This window comes from Rhineura floridana, chromosome 4, assembly GCF_030035675.1.
Source record: "Rhineura floridana isolate rRhiFlo1 chromosome 4, rRhiFlo1.hap2, whole genome shotgun sequence".
Classification (NCBI taxonomy): Eukaryota; Metazoa; Chordata; class Lepidosauria; order Squamata; family Rhineuridae; genus Rhineura; species Rhineura floridana.
The window spans coordinates 80,293,698-80,313,755 of record NC_084483.1 but is presented as its reverse complement, the minus strand read 5'-3'; the positions used below and the strand labels follow the sequence as shown (position 1 = coordinate 80,313,755).

Genomic DNA, 20,058 nt, shown 5'->3' with positions numbered 1-20,058 from the left:
ACACTGATAGAAAACACACATACACCATAGTACATACAGTGTTCTCTCTCCTCTCTCTTTGTAATGGCACTTGTCATGGTCCATAGAGCACAAAGGAGGAAAGGTGTTCATGCTGGTGGTTTTGCTTCATGGAATGAAAAATGCAGTGCTCGGCAAAATAAATTCCACTGTGCAACCCAATTGTTTTGCAAATAAGGGAGGGGGGATTATGTTGGTTTTTAGGAAGGCCAAGATACTTTGATTAAACATTCAAAATAAATACCTGATAACACTAATGAATAGATTGCTAATTCTAGATTACTCCACTGTCTTAGAGAAGATTTTCACATGACAATCCGAAGTAATAAAATGCATCAAAAAGAAACTTCCCACAAAGCCAGTGAAGAAAGGTATCTGGAAAAGGAGTTACCATATGGGACAGCACTGGTCTACAAGCCTGCTATACATTTGGTCTCATTTGACTGCCCATGGTTTCCCCTAAACTGCTGTGTGGGATCCATTGTCTGTCCAAATGCACTTGTACTTGCACTCATGCAGGCATGCAAAAATGCTAAAGTATGCATTGGCATCCTGAGATGTGAATTGAACCAACCCTCCCAGGCACCTTATTCAGAAAGGAAACGAGACCATGAAACATATGAAAGAGAGAATTTTCTTCCTTACACATGCTTCTTCTCTCCCTGACTCAATGCGAAAGCAGGGAGCAGGACCAGAAAGTAAATTTCATCACTCTCTGCTCATAGATCCCAACAATTGCAGTGATAAGGAAACAGCAGAGTCTAAGTGAATAGTATCCTGCTGAAGAAGCAAGGGTAGTGAGGTGTGCTTGTACAACTGAAAAAAGTGTTATTGGAGTGCTCCAGGTAGTAGGGCTAAAAGGAGAGTTGGAACAATTTCCCTCCTTCCCTGTCAAAACCACAGAAGCAAAGGAACAGGAGAACAATGATAAAGTCTATGGGAGAGAGAGGAATGTCCTTCCTCTATCAGAGCAGTATCAGCTAAAGCCACCAGGTAAAGGGGTCTGGAAAATTTGGGGAAGACAATGATTAACAAAATTAGAACTCTTATTAAAATAAAGAAGTTTTCATGTACTTTCAATATTGCGTGGAACTGCTGGTCTAAATCAAATCTGAGTTTGCCCATCACATAAAAATGACTTATGGAACTAGTAATAGGTTTTAATAGACAAGCCTATACCCAGTTACCTGGAAATGAGTCCCACTGAGTTCATTGGAGCTTACTTCTGAACAGTCATGTATGTGATTGTGCGGTAAGTTACACACAGGGATATGGTTTCTCTCAGTTTCTCATTCAATCTTAAGTTCAGTTCTCTACATTTCCACATCAACTACTGATTTTTTTAAAAAAGTCATGAAAATTCATATATTAAGAGTGCAGATTTCTCCTAATATACACATCATTGCAAAACAACTTTTCCCAATATAATACATTTTTGTGTGGTCTTTTCACTACTATATGCATTTATATGCATACTTTAGTATATGCAGCTTTGCACACATTGCTTGGCTGGAGAACTGCACTGCAGAATTCTGGGAATTATGAATTTTGAAGGATTTCAGTGTTTTGGTTCACATATTGTGTTGGAAAGTGCACATTAGGTAAGTTCACTTTTAACTGAAAACTCAGCTGACCTTCTGTCCTATCCCTAGTTATATAGGAACCACTCCTTACATTACACTTCTGGCACATGCTTTAACATGGAGATGTGTTAAGAATGATATACATGCTGGAGAATTACTGAAACAGAGAAAGTTTGTTTCCCCTCCCCCCCTTTGCAAATCATAGGATAATCTACTGGCTCTTTAATATAGGCAGTACTGCTATTACCCATTATGCTGGGTGACATCAATAAAGATAAATCAAGATAATTGTTTATGAACACTGACACGGGTCTTTTGTTTTACTGTCAGAGGCTACACAATGTCACCTGCCTTTAAAGAATGCTATGGTTTCCAGATTGCTTTAGAAAAGAGAACGAAATCTTCACCACTGTCCATTCTGCCTGCTGTCAAATACAAATTATAATTTAGGACTCAGCTTGAGAACACTTAGCCCCATTATGAGTTTTGAAAGCAGTTTTACCCCATATGGTAGAAAGATGAATTTTACAGTGTTTTGTTTCACACCAAGAAGTTTGAACTACACATTATGTGTAAAAATGCTAGCTTAAAAGAAAGCTTACCTATATCTGACAGCTGAGAAATTGTCAAAAATCCCCAGCTTAAGGACTGGACAAGTATATTGGAAAGGAAGCTGTGCAAACAACATTCCACAGTAATGTGTGTATTATTGCCATGACCCGCACGAAGCGGTCCTGGAGTGATGAAAAAGATGACGGAATGGGACTTGTGAGAGGATCCTGATCAGTTGCAACCAGGAAGTGCTGAGACAGTAGGCTTTGGTACTTTTGACAGTGACAGCTCCTCCCCCTTAGCTCCAGTTACAATAGAAGGAATGCTGGCTGATCAGGAGCCCATCCCTTCTCCTCCCCTCCAACTTCCCTTCTCCTCCCGTCGTTGCCACCATGTGCACCTCCTCTAGAGGAGGAGGATCTTGATGAAGTGCCACCACCCCCATTTTCCTAGACACGCAGGCAACTGTGCTGGCAGGCTCAGCTGATCCCCTTTTCCACATTGGAGGAGAGCTCGCGTGTGCACTCATTCCCGTTCGGTGACACCTTCCTGACACAAGTAGAAAGATCCCGCCCAAACCTACTTAAGGGTTGCAAGGGTGTGTGTCTAACTGCTGCGACAGTGACTTAAGCCTTGAGTAGTAATGCCTGATTATGCTGTAGAGATGCAGAATCTTGTGTAACCTGTAAGCTGATCCATGGAGCATTCTAGACTGAAGTTTCTCATTAAACATATGGGAGAAAAATATACCAGTGAGTATGAGACTCATTCCAATGGCCTTGGCCAGGATAATTACAGTAAACTAGAAATGTTCTGACTTGCTGTGATTTAAAGCACACTCATCATGCAGGAATAATACCCAAACCACCCTTCTTAATATTTAGAAGAAGAAAGCAGTGTTTTTTCTATTTTCTATTTCTGGGCTCCTGCTGGGAGGAAGAGTGGGATATAAATCTAATAATAATAATAATAATAATAATAATATTTCCAAAATCGTTTACAACAAACACTAGCACAGTTTGCACATTGAAAATGAAAATGGACTGCCTTCAAGTCAATCCCGACTAATGGCAATCCTATGAATAGGGTGTTCATGATAAGCGGTATTCAGAGGGGTTTTAGCAGTGCCTCCCTCTGAGGCTAGTCCTCCCCAGCTGGCTAGGGCCTGCGCAGCTTGCCACAGCTGCACAAGCCAGCCCCATGCTTGTCCGCAACTGCCAGCTGGTAGGCAATTGGGCTCCTTGGGACTATGCAGCTTGCCCATCACTGCACAGGTGGCAGGGCACGTAACCCCTGAGCCACTCACTGTAGGGTGATGTTTAGCTGGCCCTTGACACTCAGGAGACACAAGCGGGGTTTTGAACTCACAGACTCTGTACTCCCAGCCAGGCTCTCCTCCCCACTGTGCACATTATGTAAGTAACTAATGGTTTACTGCAAATGCAGAGAGCCCTCCCAATTATCTCTGGCTTACCTTTATGTCCAAACCAATGTTTGTGGTTCATTTTGCTCAAACAAACCACAGTTGGTAAGCCAAGAACAAACCTTGGCTTAATATCAAGGTTTGGAGTGAAACAAACCATGATCCCTGTTCAGGTGTAACACTAAGCCAGGATACTAGTTTGTTGCTCCCACTGACAAGAAAGGAGGAGCGAGATAGGAGCCTTCTGCACATTCACAGTAAACTATTAACTGTGGTTTACCATGATGTGCAAATGATGCCACTATGTCTTTCTCTCCCCCTCCCATATTTGTAAAATGTAATTGAACCTCTATTTTTTATACTTCATTTATGAGTAGCATAATATTCAGCACTAAAAACTGGCCACACATCATGTAATAAAAATAAATCTAGTATTACCCCTGATGAAATATTTTACATAATAAGTTACTCCCAGTTATATTAATCTCCTGAGGACTTTGATAGCCAAATAAACTATAAGCAAAATCTAAAATAAATGCTCAACATTTTTTCCACACAACTTGTTTTTGAAATACCTAGGTCTGAAGGATTCCTTCTTTAGAGATCTTTTAGGGGGACAAGATGTTTTTCCTTATAAAAAAAAATTACTGCCAATATATTAGTGAAAACAGCTAAGTCTACAACTGTTGAATCAGAAAATTGTACCTAACTTGTCTACTCAGATGTCAGTTGTACTAAGTTCAATGGGACTTACTCCCAGGTAAGTGGGTATAGTATTTGCAGCCTGCAGAGCAATCCAACTCAGGGGAAGCTGGCATAAGTAGTGCCAGTGCAAGAGAAGCCAGTGTAAAGTTCAGCTGCATCCAATTGCCATTCAGGAGCCTCTAGGTTGGCTAAACGCTGGCTCAGCTGGGAGCTGCGAGCAGGGACCAGAAAGTAAAAGCCTGCTCTCCCAAATACCCCTACTGGGAAGTAAGCCCTTTCCATTGACTTCTGTTGTATTTGTTTTCTTAGACCAACTTTTCCCCCAGTGTAATTTTTGCCTGAATTGGGACCTGCAGAGTGCTCCAAACATGAGTTGGATGTGACCTAAGTCCCCTCACCTTGGTCCTTCCCCTGACATGCCCCGAACATGCCCCCGGAATACCCCTTTTTCAGGGCTTATGCTGGCTTCACTTATGCTGGTCTCAGCTGCGCTGGACTGAGGGACTGATGCTGGCATAGCCTGGCTGAGCCAGGACCCAGCCAGCTCAGCTGGAGATACACCGCATCCAACTCCCCTCAGCCTGGCATAAATGTGAGTTAGATTGAAACCTAAATCAGTAACAGAGGACAGAAGCTTATATCATAGTTCATTTCAAAGATGGACGTGTTAATATGGTGACCTGAAAAATTGCCTTTTTGTTAGTAAATCTAATCCAATTCCATTAGCTGGTTCATCTTTTGAAGTAAATCTAAGAGATTTATCATGAGCATCTATACACCATCTTAAGGTTTACAAACAAGACAATGTATAAGATGTGTCTTCCTAAAGATAACATGGAGTAGAGAAGCAATTATAAAGGTCAACAAACAATAAGCACAGAAGATAGAGAGAGGTTTTTCTCTATATGTATCTTTCTGCTAATAAAGGTTCTTAAAAATCATCCCACACATGCTCTACAATCTCTCTCCCTTTTTTCCCCAGCTGAGGCTACTCCTTCAGAAAAAGGATGGATGAATCACTTTGTTTTCAATCTGTGTTATTTTCACATGCAGTCCCTTCTGTTTCTCCATTAATCTATGCTTCATTTTTATTTATTTAAAAAATCAGCATTATTTTTTAAAAAATATTTAATTGAAATTCCACCATTAAAAATATACTATCTTCCCACAATGGTTTACGACAGTGGTTTCCACCCTGTACCCCCATGACCACGTAAAGACTGCTGGGGAACTTGGTGGACCACTTAATGACTTTTCTGTCTGCTACAGCAATTATAATGTGCTGTGCTAGATGCTGTATGATTTTGAATTGTATTTTTACAGACATGCTGCAGACCACCTAAATGAAGCTTGTGGACCACAGTTTGGGAACCCCTGGCTTACAACAATTTAAAACCATATAAAATAACACTGAGCATCAGTAAATATTTTTACTTTTTTAAATCTAACTCCATTAGTTGGCAATCACAACAATAGTAGAAGCCACTACACATTTGAATACACAATTCTAAACATATATTCTTTCAAAATATTCATTTCCACATATATTTTGATATGTTTTTTGAACTGAAAACTGCATCTGAACATTTAGGAGGATAAAAGCTGGTAAATAACTTAGGGTGCAATCCAAATTTCCCCATCTGCTGGTGGATTTTGCAGAGCTGTGGAGCCACCACCATATCCACAGCCTTGCCACTCATGGTGGCTATGGTAGAAGGTGGAGAACAGGACAACCGGCCCTAGATCAGAACTGATGCCATCCTGCAATAGCAGTAACACCAGCTTGGGAACCAGAGCATTCCAGACTGGCTCCGCTTTGCCCCGCCCCTCCACTCCCCTCATTTGAAGGCTGTCTGCTGGCACCACCCAGGAGTGGAAAGGGGAGGTTAGTGCCAACAAAGTGACACCTGCACTCTATGGATGGTGGCCAGGGGAAGATCAGCACAGCCGGGAGAGCTGGGTGGAGAGACAACTCCACCTAATCCAACCTCACCCCCCCCCCGGCATGGGAGGAGGGGATTAGATTGTACTTCAACTTCTCATTGTGCACATTTCTCCAGTTCATTTTGGAATTCACAAAGACCCAATTCCCCAAATATTCCTGCTTCAGAAGGGAATTCCCCTGTGCTCAAAAATGTTCTCCATATGGCCTTTGAGTCTTAGCTAAACAATCATTTTTGTACATTCTGGCTTCATGTGGATTTCACTTCATTCAAATGCACATCTTTGGGTCTTTTCCCCCCCAAGAAAGCCTACAATCCCATTATTAAGATTGGTCAGAACAATGATCAATGCACAAAGAAATTATCCTGTCTCAAACTTGGCTAAGCACAAGTGCTTAAGGTACCACAGAAGGTGTTGTCGTCAACATGTACTTTAGTAATCTTCTCACATGGTAAAATATGCATTAGATATTTGCCAACAGTGATCCCCTTAGCTAAATAATATAGTTCATATTTAAAACACTTGTAGGATAGACCATGAAGGAGAACATATTTCTAAGAAAATGGATAAAAAAATAAAAAAACTGTTCTAAGGCTTTGGGTAACTCTGGAGAGATGATGACTCTGTTGTGAAGACACCAAAATGGGTGGAAACTATTTGGAGTACAAGTGCTGGCTTTCTATGAGTCACCAATGTGTTTTTTTCTTTTTTAAATGTGCATCTGAATCCAGATTTTTGAATGCATGCAGATACTTTACTGCACCACTGCAAGACATCTTGAGAGTTTATTCAAAGTGGCAGGGCAAAATGTCTCTATGAATGGGAAAAAAACTCATTATGGATACACGTAAACTCATTTCAGATGTTGCCTCCAAATGTTTTTCTAGACATGTGGACTATGGACTGGGACTACCATTCCTGTCCCCAACACTGAGCAGCTTTTGCTTCTACCTCCCTATGTCCAGTGTGTTTAGCATGCATGCAGGGCTGCTGACAGATGGGCAGAAACAGCAGGGGGCACAGACTCTTAGCTTTCATTTTTAAAAAGAGCACATTTCTATGCCCTCCCAAAATGTGAGCCCCAAATGAGCTAGCCTGATGCTCCAAGTCCCCACCCCTTCATGTTTTTAGCCAGTGATTAACTTAAAACAGCCCTGCTGTATGAGCCCCTCACTCCAGAGGAGGGAGGGGGATGAGGCTAGATCTTCGGAGGGGCCCTTGCTGTTAAACAGCTGCTGCTGTTGTCCCACTTACTCATGAGTTGCATGAGGAAAGCACACTGATCCAGTAGTGCAGCAGTCCCTTGCCTTGTGCCTGGCAGCTGCGAGGACAAACATAGGAATGGGGAAGGTGGCCCCTCAGTCTCAACCCATTCCAACCCTGCCATCTCTTCTGCCAGCCTACCACACCAGAGAGAGCGGAACGGTTCTCAGTCTTGGGATGAGAGGCCCTTCTGAGTTCTTCTGCAAGTGACTGACCTGCCTTGCATGCCTCAGAAGGGCCCTCTCACCCCAAGCCTGACCTTGCCACCTCAGCTGCTAACGCACCACTCCAGAGAGTGAGAATGGTCCTGTTGGAATAGGCAAACTTGCATGGTCCCTTGTAAAAGGGAAATGTTCCCTTTAAGGGATATTTGGGGAAATATTCCATGTACCAGTTTACCATGATGTAACTTCCTAATTGGTGGGGTTAGTTACCTGGTTTCCTCCTCCTTTGTCCTGGAGATTCCTGCATAATCTCCATTACTGAGCTTTTTACCTCTGGGAGAGGCCACATGGCAGATGCTCTCCTGAGAGCATCACTACCAAAGACTAAAATGGACTAAGACTTCTACTTTTTTCTTTCATCTAAGCTAGAGCCTATGTTTCCTGAACATATGAAAGGTCGTGAATAAATATTCTTTATCTTTTACCTAAGAAGGTTGTGTCTGCTGCAAGAAATAGGACCACGAAAGTTCCTATTTCATTTTATATTTTTAAAATACCAGACAGGTCCTACCAGAGCAGCTCACATATGTGCTGCTGTGTGCTGCCCAGAAATTGCACATTAGGTAATGGCACATGTGTACACATCACATGAGATGAGTGAGCTTATGACTCAGCAGTACTGTGGCATACCTGCCTGCCCACCATTCTCTCTTCTAGACCATTCCCTCTTCTAGCATGAGATCTAAAAGATCAAGGAAGCACACACAGCAATGCTGCAGTAGGATCTTGGTAGACATGAACATTAAACAATTACAGTAATGATAATAATAGAAGTACATGTAGCTTTTAAAAATATTTCAATTTTTGTTTGCAAATAATAGCATATTATATATTTTATCTATCAAATAATTTTTGAAGAGAAATATAAAAGTGTACATGCAGCTTATGATGCCACTACATGTGCTGATGATGTCTTTTCTAAGTAGAAGGAGCTATACAAGTTTAATTTATCCTAAGATGCTGAACAGAGCAGTCTATTCATCTAATTCATACAATCTTTTGAATGTGCTCCATCCTAGCATTAGGATCTAATCCTGTACTCATTTTTCTGGGAGTAAGTCAACAGAATTTACTTTTGAGTAGACATAGGAATGTGGTGTTAATCTCTCTTACTGCCTCTATTTACCCCCAATCCCCATTTCAGGCAGGGCTTATTTAGGTGACACTGTGGTTATTTGGCAGGAAACTAATATTACTTTGTAAAAAATCTGCAATGACCAATGCTTTTATTATGTGCTGTATATGTATTTTTACAATATATCCTCTGTGTGTGTGTGTGTTTTCCAACCGCCCTGTGAGGTAGGTTATGCTGAGAGGTGGTTTTGTTGTTATGTGCCTTCAAGTCGATTACGATTTATGGCGACCCTATAAATCAGCGACCTCCAAGAGCATCTGTCATGAACCACCCTGTTCAGATCTTTTAAGTTCAGGTCGGTGGTTTCCTTTATGGAATCAATACATCTCTTGTTTGGCCTTCCTCTTTCTACTTCCTCTCTATTTTTCTAAGCATTATTGTCTTTTCTAGTGAATCCTGTTTTCTCATGATGTGTCCAAAGTATGATAACCTCAGTTTCATCATTTTAGCTTCTAGTGATAGTTCTGGTTTAATTTGTTCTAACACCCAATTATTTGTCTTTTTCGCAGTCCATGGTATGCACAAAGCTCTCCTCCAACACCACATTTCAAATGAGTTGGTTTTTCTCTTATCTGCTTTTTTCACTGTCCAACTTTCACATCCATACGTAGAGATTGGGAATACCATGGTCTGAATGATCCCGACTTTAGTGTTCAGTGATACATCTTTGCATTTGAGGACCCTTTCTAGTTCTCTCGTAGCTGACCCCACCAGTCCTAACCTTGCTCTGATTTCTTGACTATTGTTTCCATTTTGGTTAAGGACTGTGCCAAGGTATTGATAATCCTTGACAAGTTCAATGTCCTCATCGACTTTGAAAAATGAAATGGACTGCCTTCAAGTCGATCCTGACTTATGACTACCCTATGAATAGGGTTTTCATGGTAAGCGGTATTCAGAGGGGGTTTACCATTGCCTCCCTCTGAAGCTAGTCCTCCCCAGCTGGCTAAGGCCTGCTCAGCTTGCCACAGCTGCACAAGCCAGCCCCTTCCTTGTCTGCAACTACCAGCTGGGGGGCAACTGGGCTCCTTGGGACTATGCAGCTTGCCCACGGCTGCACAGGTGGCAGGGCACATAACCCCTGAGCCACTCACTGTGGGGGTGATCTTTAGCTGGCCCTTGACACCCAGGAGACATGAGTGGGGATTTGAACTCTGGACTCCCAGCCAGGCTCTCCTCCCCACTGTGTCGACTTTAAAGTTATGTAAATCTTCTGTTGTCATTACTTTAGTCTTCTTGACGTTCAGCTGTGGTCCTGCTTTTGTGCTTTCGTCTCTAACTTTTATCAGCATTCATTTCAAATCATTACTGGTTCTGCTAGTAGTATGGTATCGTCTGCATATCTGAAATTATTGATATTACTCCCTCCAATTATCACACCTCCTTCATCTTGGTCCAATCCTGCTTTCCATATGATATGTTCTGCATATTGATTAAACAAGTAGGGTGATAAATACACCCCTGTCTCACACCCTTTCCTATAGGGAACCAATCTGTTTCTCCATATTCTGTCTTTACAGTAGCCTTTTGTCCAGAGTATAGGTTGCGCATCAGAACAATCAGATGCTGTGGCACCCCCATTTCTTTTAAGGCATTCCATAGTTTTTCATGATCTACACAATCAAAGGCTTTGCTGTAATCTATAAAGCACAGGGCGATTTCCTTCTGCGGGAGCAGTTTTTAAATTGCTTTTTAAAAATGTGTTTTTAAATTTGTATATTTGTTTTTTAATTGTTGTAAACTGCCTAGAGAGCTTCGACTATGGGGCGAAGCTAGAAATGCAATAAATAAAAAAATAAATAAATAAATAAATTCCTTGGTCCACTCCATTATCCAACATACGTTTGCTATCTGATCTCTGGTGCCACTTACCTTTCTAGATCCAGCTTGGACGTCTGGCATTTCGCGTTCCATATATAAGAGCCTTTGTTGTAGAAGCATTACTTTACTTGCATGGGATATTAAGACAATAGTTTGATAGTTACTGCATTCCCTGGGATCCCCTTTCTTTGGAATTTGGATGTATATGGAACGCTTCCAGTCTGTGGGCCATTGTTTAGTTTTCCATATTTGTTGCCAAATTTTTGTCAAAATTTGGACAGATTCAGTCTCAGTAGCTTGTAGCAACTCTACTGGTATGCCATCTATTCCTGGTGATTTGTTTTTTCCAAGTATTTTAAGAGCAGCTTTCACCTCACATTCTAAAATTTCTGGTTCTTCATCATACGGTTCCTCCATGAATGAATCTGTCATCCTGGCATCTCTTTTATAGAGTTCTTCAGTGTATTGCTTCCATCTTCCTTTTATTTCATTTCAGTCAATCAGTGTGTTCCCCTGTTGATTTTCAACATCCCTACTCTTGGTTTAAATTTGCCTTTAAACTAAGTTTAAAGCCTCAAAACTGTTCCTTATTTGATGTTTATATTCTTCTGGGATGTTATTTACATTGTATTTTGGCATTATGATTGCTTTGTTGTTCTTCTTTAGCTTTACTCTGATTTTCGATATTACCAGTACATGATCTTTACCACAGTCTGCTCCTGGTCTTGTTTTCGCAGAAAGTATGGAACTTCTCCATCTTTTGCTACCAATTATATAATCAATTTGATTCCTATATTGACCATTTGGTGATGTCCATGTGTACAGCCGGTAAAGACACCAAATTTGTGAAGGTGCACATGCTTAGAGTAATTTTTGTGGCTCTTGTTGTTGTCTTTTATCATATTTGGCAAACTGGGTTTGGAGAGGTATTTAGCTGTAAAATATCAGGACTGTGGAATGTTCCAGTCAGGGCTAGCGGCAGGCATAGTCCAGGTGGGGCACTTGCCAAGGGCCCACGCCATAACAGGGGACACTGTCCCAAGCCAGCTCAACACTACCATCCATGCTGCCCTCCAGCTCCCCATCAGGAAAAAAGCCTCTCCTGCCTGCCCAACACACTGCTTTTTTTCTAGGCTTCTAGACTTCTTCACCATCCTCCTTACTACTCATGGGAGTTCACTCCCACTGAGTTGGGGCTTCAGGTCGGAATTTCTTTTTGTACGGATCCCCCCTAAAAGCAGCGTGGGTGTTCTCTCTGTGTGGAGTTGAATTAGTTGCTCACAGCTAAGGTAGCAATCTTCCCTTCCTTCCAGTCCTGCATGGAAGGAAGCCCTTTGATGCGGGAGGCTTTGCACTTTCTTGAAATTTGCATAAGTAAGTAGCAAGCATTAAGCAAGTAAATAAGCAACACCGTAAAATTTACGCAGTAAGCTAAGAAGAACTTATAGAAAAGGTTTTGGGGGAGAACAAAGCACCCTCTACACAAAGTTTAACTATGACTGAAGTTATGTCTCAAGTTCTATATCTGACGGTGCAATCCTCTGTACATATCTACTTGGATGGAAGTCCCTATGAAATTTTATTTTATTTATTTACTTAGTTTATATCACACCCTTCCTCCCAAAGTAGCCCAGGGTGGCAGGTAAGTGTGCATAGGATCACAGATTAAGTTATACCTCTAAGTTATATGGTTGACAAAGCAATTAAAAAGACATTTAATGGAATACTAAAGTTTGTGTTTTTCTTTGACAATATGTGGTTGTCACATCAGTCAAAATTTGTTTCACTTTAAATGGGAGGGGCCAAGATAGAGGGGTGTGGGTTAAGAAGGAAAGGATGGGGCCAAAGGGCTGCCTGGAATCCTGTGCCCAGGGGCCCCAACAAACCTGCAGCCAGTCCTGGTTGCCATTAAAACAATGTATGTGTGTTGGCTATTTTTCTGGCTTTGTGCACGTTTATTTTTCTCTGCATAGTCTGTGTACGTGACATGATATATTTGTATCATGTCAACAGATGGCCAATAGATCATCTACCTATGTGAGTCCTGCAAGACCTGCTCCCTGCATTGCTTGCTAATCTCCACCTGGCCTTGGAGAATGGGGTCCTGACTCTCTCCAGCTACAAAAAGCAGCAACTGCCGAAGGGGTGAAGATTCAGCTTGCTACTAGTCCAGAAAAACCTGCTTCTTAGGATGTATATAGACTATTGGGGTTGCATGTTTTTTTTAGGAGTTCTTGGGGTCAAGATTTTGGAAATGCTTTTTTGCTGTTATTGGCTATGGCTTTGTATTCTTGTTACACATTATTGTGAAGTATGTGGGGATTGCTTAATTGTATATTTATTGAGATGTTTATTGATTTATTATTTATGACTCGTGTTTCACTATATTTTGCGTTATTTTTGTAACAGAATTATGTACAGTAGTTTTTTTTTAATGTTGTGAGCCACTTTGAGCATAACATGCTATGGAAAGGTGGCGTACAAATAGATTATGATGAATAGACTGTTGGGTAATGGGGTGTGAGTGGGAACATGGGGAAGGGGAATCCACATATAATGTACGGTCCCAGGAAATCCTGTTGGTACCCCTGCATGCATGTCTGAAAAGGAGTTGCTTGTGTATAGCCACTTTTCAGATTGCTGCATTTAACACACAAAGATTGGGAACAGGAACAGGAGCCATCTGGCATTGGGGTTGTATCCAGGCAATGTGGCCCTGCTCGATCCTCCACGTGCAGCAAAACATGTGGAGGACACATCTGAAAAGAACTACAGAAACACTCATAATTGTTTCTCAGTGCAACAAAATCAAATTTTAAAATATCGCCTATGTTTTAGTATGTTAACCACATCCACACCATACATTTCAATCACATGACTTCCCCCAAAGAATCCTGGGAACCCTTTGTTAAGGGTGCTGGGAATTATAGCTCTGCAAGGTGTATACTACAGTTGTCAAGATTCTCTAGGGATGCAATGTGCTTTAAATATGTTTTAAATGATTGTTGTGGATGGTTGAGCATAGCCATACAAAGTACTTTTCTGTTAGGAAACTGATTTCCCTGTCTTTGTAATGAAGCACTGATTCTTGGGTTTAGGAGGCAGAAGTATAATGTCGCAACTGCATTAGAAGAGTGCAAAAATTGTCAAATTTGAAAAGGTGGCATACTAAGAGTATAAAAGTGTGTTGCTGATTATTATTGGTGAGTTTTAATGGTAGATGCCACCTTAAGCATTTAAATTTCAGAAATAAATAATAAAAAGCAATTATATAAGAAGCTCAAACTGAAATTGTCTTCTTGCCTCAGACACAGAACTCTGTGCAGAGTGGCAGCAAAACTAGGGCTTCCTGCATATCTTGAAGTCCAGCTAAATCACACAAAATGAAGCCCACAAGGCCAAACAGAACGCAGGCTTCTTCTGAGAACTCTGGGCCCCATGACTGGACATTTGCATGAAGAAATTGTTTCATGATTATTTTCCCTCTTTGAATCTATGTTAGTTAATGCCTAAACAAAGATTGCTGTGTTTTACCGTTATAAACGCTGTTAGTTTAACGAAGTGTTAACACTGAGCCTGATCAAAGGAAGACAAAAAGACTAGGGGCTCATCTACACAATGATTTAGTGTGTGTCTGGTGCTACTCACATCCCCTTTTAATTTGCATGGTTCACATGATTGGCAAACAGAAGCTATCACACAGTTTCCCCCCTGTAAATCCCTACTAACCCAATCCTCTGATAATTCAAAAAGGGAAGGAAAAAACGTCTTCAACTCCATATCTCTAGGGCTTGTAGACGCTTTGCTCCAATGTTTTTAGGTGGGTGTGTCAATCGTTCTCTTCACGCCGCCTCCTCCCTTCTTTTATTTCATTTCCTGTGGGATGAAGAGGAACTTCTGCTGCTCTCTCCTGTTCTGCAAGTCTTTTTTATGTTGCTGCAAACAGTGCCTTATTTTTATTTCCCCTCTAACTTGTGCACAAAAGCATAACGCTGCTCAAACAAAGATTTGTATTTCATCTGTATCGTATCAGTGAAAATAGAAATAATCACAGTTCTGGGTTGTTCGTTTTTTAAATGAAACTTACTGGTAGAACAAACTGAGCATGCTTGGTTGCCAGGTAACCAGAGGGAGTGGAAACGTTAACTGAGAGGGCATGGTCTTTAGGAAACTGCATGATTGATGCTTCCCCTCAAGTGTGACTAGAAAACACTGTGTTTGCAGTTGGCATTGAGCCCTTACTGTGGACAGTGCAAACAGAAAACAGAGGTACAAACAGCATCTTTAGCACGAAGTTATGCTCACATGTGGATAAGCCCAAGAAGTCAGACTGAATGTCCTTATCTCACTCACTGAAAAAATTGAAATGGACTGCCTTCAATTCGATCCCAACTTACGGCGACCCTATGAATAGAGATTTCATGGTAAGCGGTATTCAGAGGGGGTTTGCCATTGCCTCCCTCTGAGGCTAGTCCTCCCCAGCTTGCCAGGGCCTGCTCAGCTTGCCACAGCTGCAAAAGCCAAACCCTTCCTTATCCGCAACTGCCAGCTGGGGAGCAACTGGGCTCCTTGGGACTATGCAGCTTGCCCACGGCTGCACAGGTGGCAGGGCACGTAACCCCTGAGCCACTCACTGTAGGGTGATCTTTAGCTGGCCCTTGACACCCAGGAGGCACAAGCGGGGATTTGAACTCACAGACTCTGGACTCCCAGCCAGGTTCTCCTCCCCACTGTGCTATACCAGCTGTTATCTCACCCACTATAGTAATTTATTACTACTCAGCCATACTCTGTGGCAAGTGCCTATATTTCTGAACAGCGCCTCGTGACACTCCAGTAGTAAGCATAAATTGTTGAGTCAAGAGAGCATCCACCTTGACTAAGAGGATTGCCAAGAACAGTAGGTCACATTCTCCTGTAAAGGTCTACAACATTATTCAAATAATCACAGCAATTTTATACAAATGGTTTACAATTTATATTGGAAAAGACAGGGATAAAAGGAAAGAGAATGGAATGAACTGGAAAGAGAAACACTGAGCTGAAACAGACAGATATTATATTTGCCTAAATATATATATACTCATGTTCCTTTTTTCCTACAAGAGATATATGACCAAAGAAATCTTGATGGGGGGGGAACATGTGTGTGATGATGGATGATAGCAGCTCCCTATCCAAGCTTCCCAGGATTCCCATCATGATAACAGATAACTGTACCTATTTCCTAGGAGTATAGTGTATAAATACAGGAAACCATACTGCTGAAAAGTTTTATGTTAAACAGATATGTGTATGTGGAACTCACTGTAAACTTAACGTTTTGTGTGTTCATTGTAATCCAATAGGGCTCTGCAGAGTCCAGGCCCACCATGCCTCACTAAAGCAAGGTATTGTCAGTGAGATGGCCCTGGAGCATGTCTGTAACACCACTCTGTTGTGATAGTGGTGGCACAGGGGATGTCCAGGGCCACCACATCCATAATGACTCACTCTAAGGAAGGCCCCCCTCCTTCCTCAGAGTATGATGCTGAAGAAAGCGAATGGCAAGTGCCAAGTCAGGTGGAGAGGCAGTGAGGTGTCAAGTGGCAGGTCAGAGGAAGGCAGCAGTGGCAGGAGGATGAAGAGGGAAAAGACACTAGTGAGAAGATTAGTATTTTCTAGCATTTTCTTTTTCATGAATAAACTATACCCTGGTCCTTGACTAAAAGGGGTTGAAATTAATTTTCATAAAACTTTCATTTTTAATCTACTGCATAAATGATTTTTTCTCTGTTCTGTAAGTACCGAAGAAAAATGTTTGATGAATTTTGTGTAAATAACTAGTTTTTACTAGTTTTATTGGACTGCTCATTTTAAATCTTCATTTATCTCAGTGTGACTGGCATTACTGGTTCAAGGTTCTAGTTCTGATGTACAAAGCCCTATACAGCTCGGGACCAGGATACCTGAAAGACCGTCTTACCCCTTACATACCCAGTCGATCACTGCGCTCTGCAGGTGAGGGCCTCCTGCAGATACCATCTTATCAGGAGGTTCGTTCTGCGCAATATAGGAAACAGACCTTTAGTGTGGCGGCACCTACCCTGTGGAATTCCCTCCCCTTAAATATTAGGCGGGGGCCATCTCTGCTATGTTTTTGGTGCCTTCTGAAGAATTTCCTCTTTCAACAGGCCTTTTAAATTGAGACTTATCCCATTCTGCGCCTGTGTTAGATTTGCTTTTTAATTTATTTTTTAATAATATGTTTTTAACCCTTTTAAAAATGTTTTTAAAGCTTTTTAAAATGTTTTTAACATTGTTTTGTTTTAATGTATTTTAAGGTCTGTTTTTATGAAGTTTTATAGTGTTTTTAGCATTTCTGTTTGCCGCCCTGGGCTCCTGCTGGGAGGAAGGGCAGGATATAAATCAAATAACAACAACAACAACTGTAGAATCCCAACTTAACTGGTTTGTATATTGGACTGTTTGCAATTCAAATTTCTTGTGATTTCCTTAAAGTTAAATGTTGGTAAATCATTAAAACTTTTATGACAGTGGATATTATATGGAAGCAGTTACCACTGAAATCAGCAGCTTAGCACCATAAAATCTATTTATGGCTAGTATGTAAATCTGATATTTCAGAAGTTAGGATGGATATCCAGTGATGGAAATAATTCCCTAATAGCATGTGTAAAATACTATTACAGGCAACTTTTCTTTATTATTTTTAGAGAATCAGATAAGCTTCATCCTCAAACCAGTATTTGAGAAGATGTTATACTCTTATTTGTATCAATGAGACCCAATATGATCAAGACACAGATTTAAATCCTGGCTTGGTTTGTTACCTTTAGAAAGTCACTCTGCCAACTTCTTTTCTATATAAAGTATGACCAGTGATGACCTAGCATTCAAGACTGTTATGTGAATCACTGAGATATGGATGGTAAAGCAATCTCCAGATTAAAAGTATCACATATAAATAAAATTAACAGGGATTTCAAAGAATTACATGAGATGGATTGTGTGATTCACAAAGGCAATGTGTTTCATTATTTTGGATGAATATGTCAGGTACTGCTTTGTAGCATGGCAGTTCTTTGACTGCAGAGTGTGTTGATAACGCTATAGAATTTTACAACGAATGACAACAGATATTTCTTGCAAGAAAACACTATGTAGCTGAAGACAGCAATTGCTGCGTTTCTCTTGTTAAGCTGTCAATCAACAAGTCCTATCAATTGGCTGTCAAAAAGCCATTGTGCTATTGATCTGACATCCTGCTGATGGCAAATCAAAGTTCTGAGTGACAGACGGAGAAGCTGGAAAGTTCGATTTAAATAGGTACATTTGTTAGTTTAAACAAAATCAAAAGTAAATAAATAAATACAGAACTCCTATTACCTTAACAGTTCATTTCAATGCAAATGTTTCCAATACCAATGACATACTGTACGTTTTTCAGTTAAATTTTTAATTTATGTTTATCTTCCTATCTATTGTGTACATGAAAGTGTTGCCAATAAAACAATTTAAAACAGTAAAATAGTAAAACAGTTGACATTTCACTGTTTCCTTGAAAGTTCTGTATACACCTTGGTTTAGATCCAGACTTAGTTATGCTTAGAGTAAATCCATTGAAATCAATGAGGCTTAATCTAGACAAGATTAATTTAACACCTATGGTTTCAATGGTTCTGTTGTAAGTATGACTAAGGCTCCACTCCCAATCCAAAATCCATCATGCTGGGGGTGGGGGTAAGGTTTCAGAGATATTGGAGGTCTCCCTCCATCTAGTTCAAAACAGCTTGGACAGCCACTGCCCATGGAATGATGTCAGTGTCACTCCTCCAGTGTAGAGTGTCCCATCCCAGTACAGAGTGTTCCAAAGCGTAGGCAGGTGAAAGTACCACTGGCAGGATTCCCCCTAGTATTAGCCTACAGAAAGCCTGGATTAGGGCCCAATCTGGTCATGACTGCTACACCATCTACTGTATAGCTGGGCATAGCATGGATCAAGGTTTTATTTCTCCCCTGCCTGAGCAGCAGGGCTGCAGATGCATCAGTGACTATGCCACTCTGACATGCCCTGCTGCTACCCAGCCAGGGTTAGGATTGCTTTGTACGTCTGGATCCAATCATTTATATGCAATCTGTTTTTGTATCTATTGTGGACAAATGAGATCTATGAAAATTGTTCTTTGTAATGGTCACCAAACAGTTATTTTACTGTGGATATCTCAGTGTGTGTATGTGTTTTATGAAGCTATATCCACCACCAAATGTACTTCAGAGAGGTCACTTTCCAAAACATCTGGCAGGTGTCAATCCTTGCATATTGTTACTGACGTTAATTAAATTTATTTAAAACCTTGGCTTTGAGGAACATGGCACTGTCTCAATAATTTCCCAGTTGTGACTGTAAACAATTCAATGTGGGGTTTAGAAAATGCCTTGGCATTCTAGCAAAATGATCAATCACTCCAGCTTCACCTTGTTCTTTCTGACACTGAGTCTTTTGGATGAATAATAATTGATAGCAGTCTGTTCCTTTCATCCAGATGGCAGAAAAACACAAGGATTAGCAAGTGAGACCAATCAGGTTGCATCTCAACCAAGTTTTCTTTTTTGAAATCAGCCTATTAAAACAAATTCCACATGATTACAAGAGAAAGAAGAAAATATCCATTGATCTACACAGCCTTCCCCAACCTGGTGACCTCCAGATGTTTCTGGACTCCCAACTCCCATTATCCTTCACCATTGGCAGTGCTGGCTAGGGATGTTCCATGACAAAAGAAAGGTGGAATATGAAATAAATAAATAAATAGCTCTACTGGGTCAGCAGTTAGAATTAGAGCTTCTGTGCAGGAAAAGCCAGGAAGACCAAATAAGTCACTCGAGGCTATTCTGCAGTACATGCACAGACACTCAAGACTGACATTTTGCAGTGTTTTAGCAATGCATGGATGTGACTTCGTAAAATATTGCTCTTGTTTCAGATCTGAAACTAATTTTTATAAATCATCTTAGTTAATCTGGAATTCAGGAGAAGTAAAACCTAGGGACTTGCTATTACTATCACTCTTTATTTCTTGACCTTAAATCACAAATGGACCAAGAAGAAATTTTCCTTACTTCATTTCCCATTACACCATGGGCTTGAAGAAATTTCTTCTCTGGAGCATAAGACACTGAACCATTTTAGATCTGAGTGCATGAAGGATTTTGTTTGATTATCTTCAGAAAGTTTTACTTGATTATTTTTAGAAAATTTTACTCTCCTATGCAGAGTTAATGCGGATTAATCACACTGATGCAAATTAACTTCAAGGCAGAATGGGATTGTGGCTAGGTCTGGCATCAACACCCAGCATAGTGCGGCAAATGCCATGGCCTAGTAGG

At 40.8% G+C, this 20,058-nt stretch overlaps 1 protein-coding gene across 5 annotated transcripts in view; it reads right to left on the bottom strand.

The window, feature by feature from the left end:
* Positions 1-20,058, bottom strand: part of GRIK2 (glutamate ionotropic receptor kainate type subunit 2) — a 614,747-nt gene that overhangs the window by 86,045 nt on the left and 508,644 nt on the right. The gene's annotated exons all lie outside the window — the stretch shown is intronic.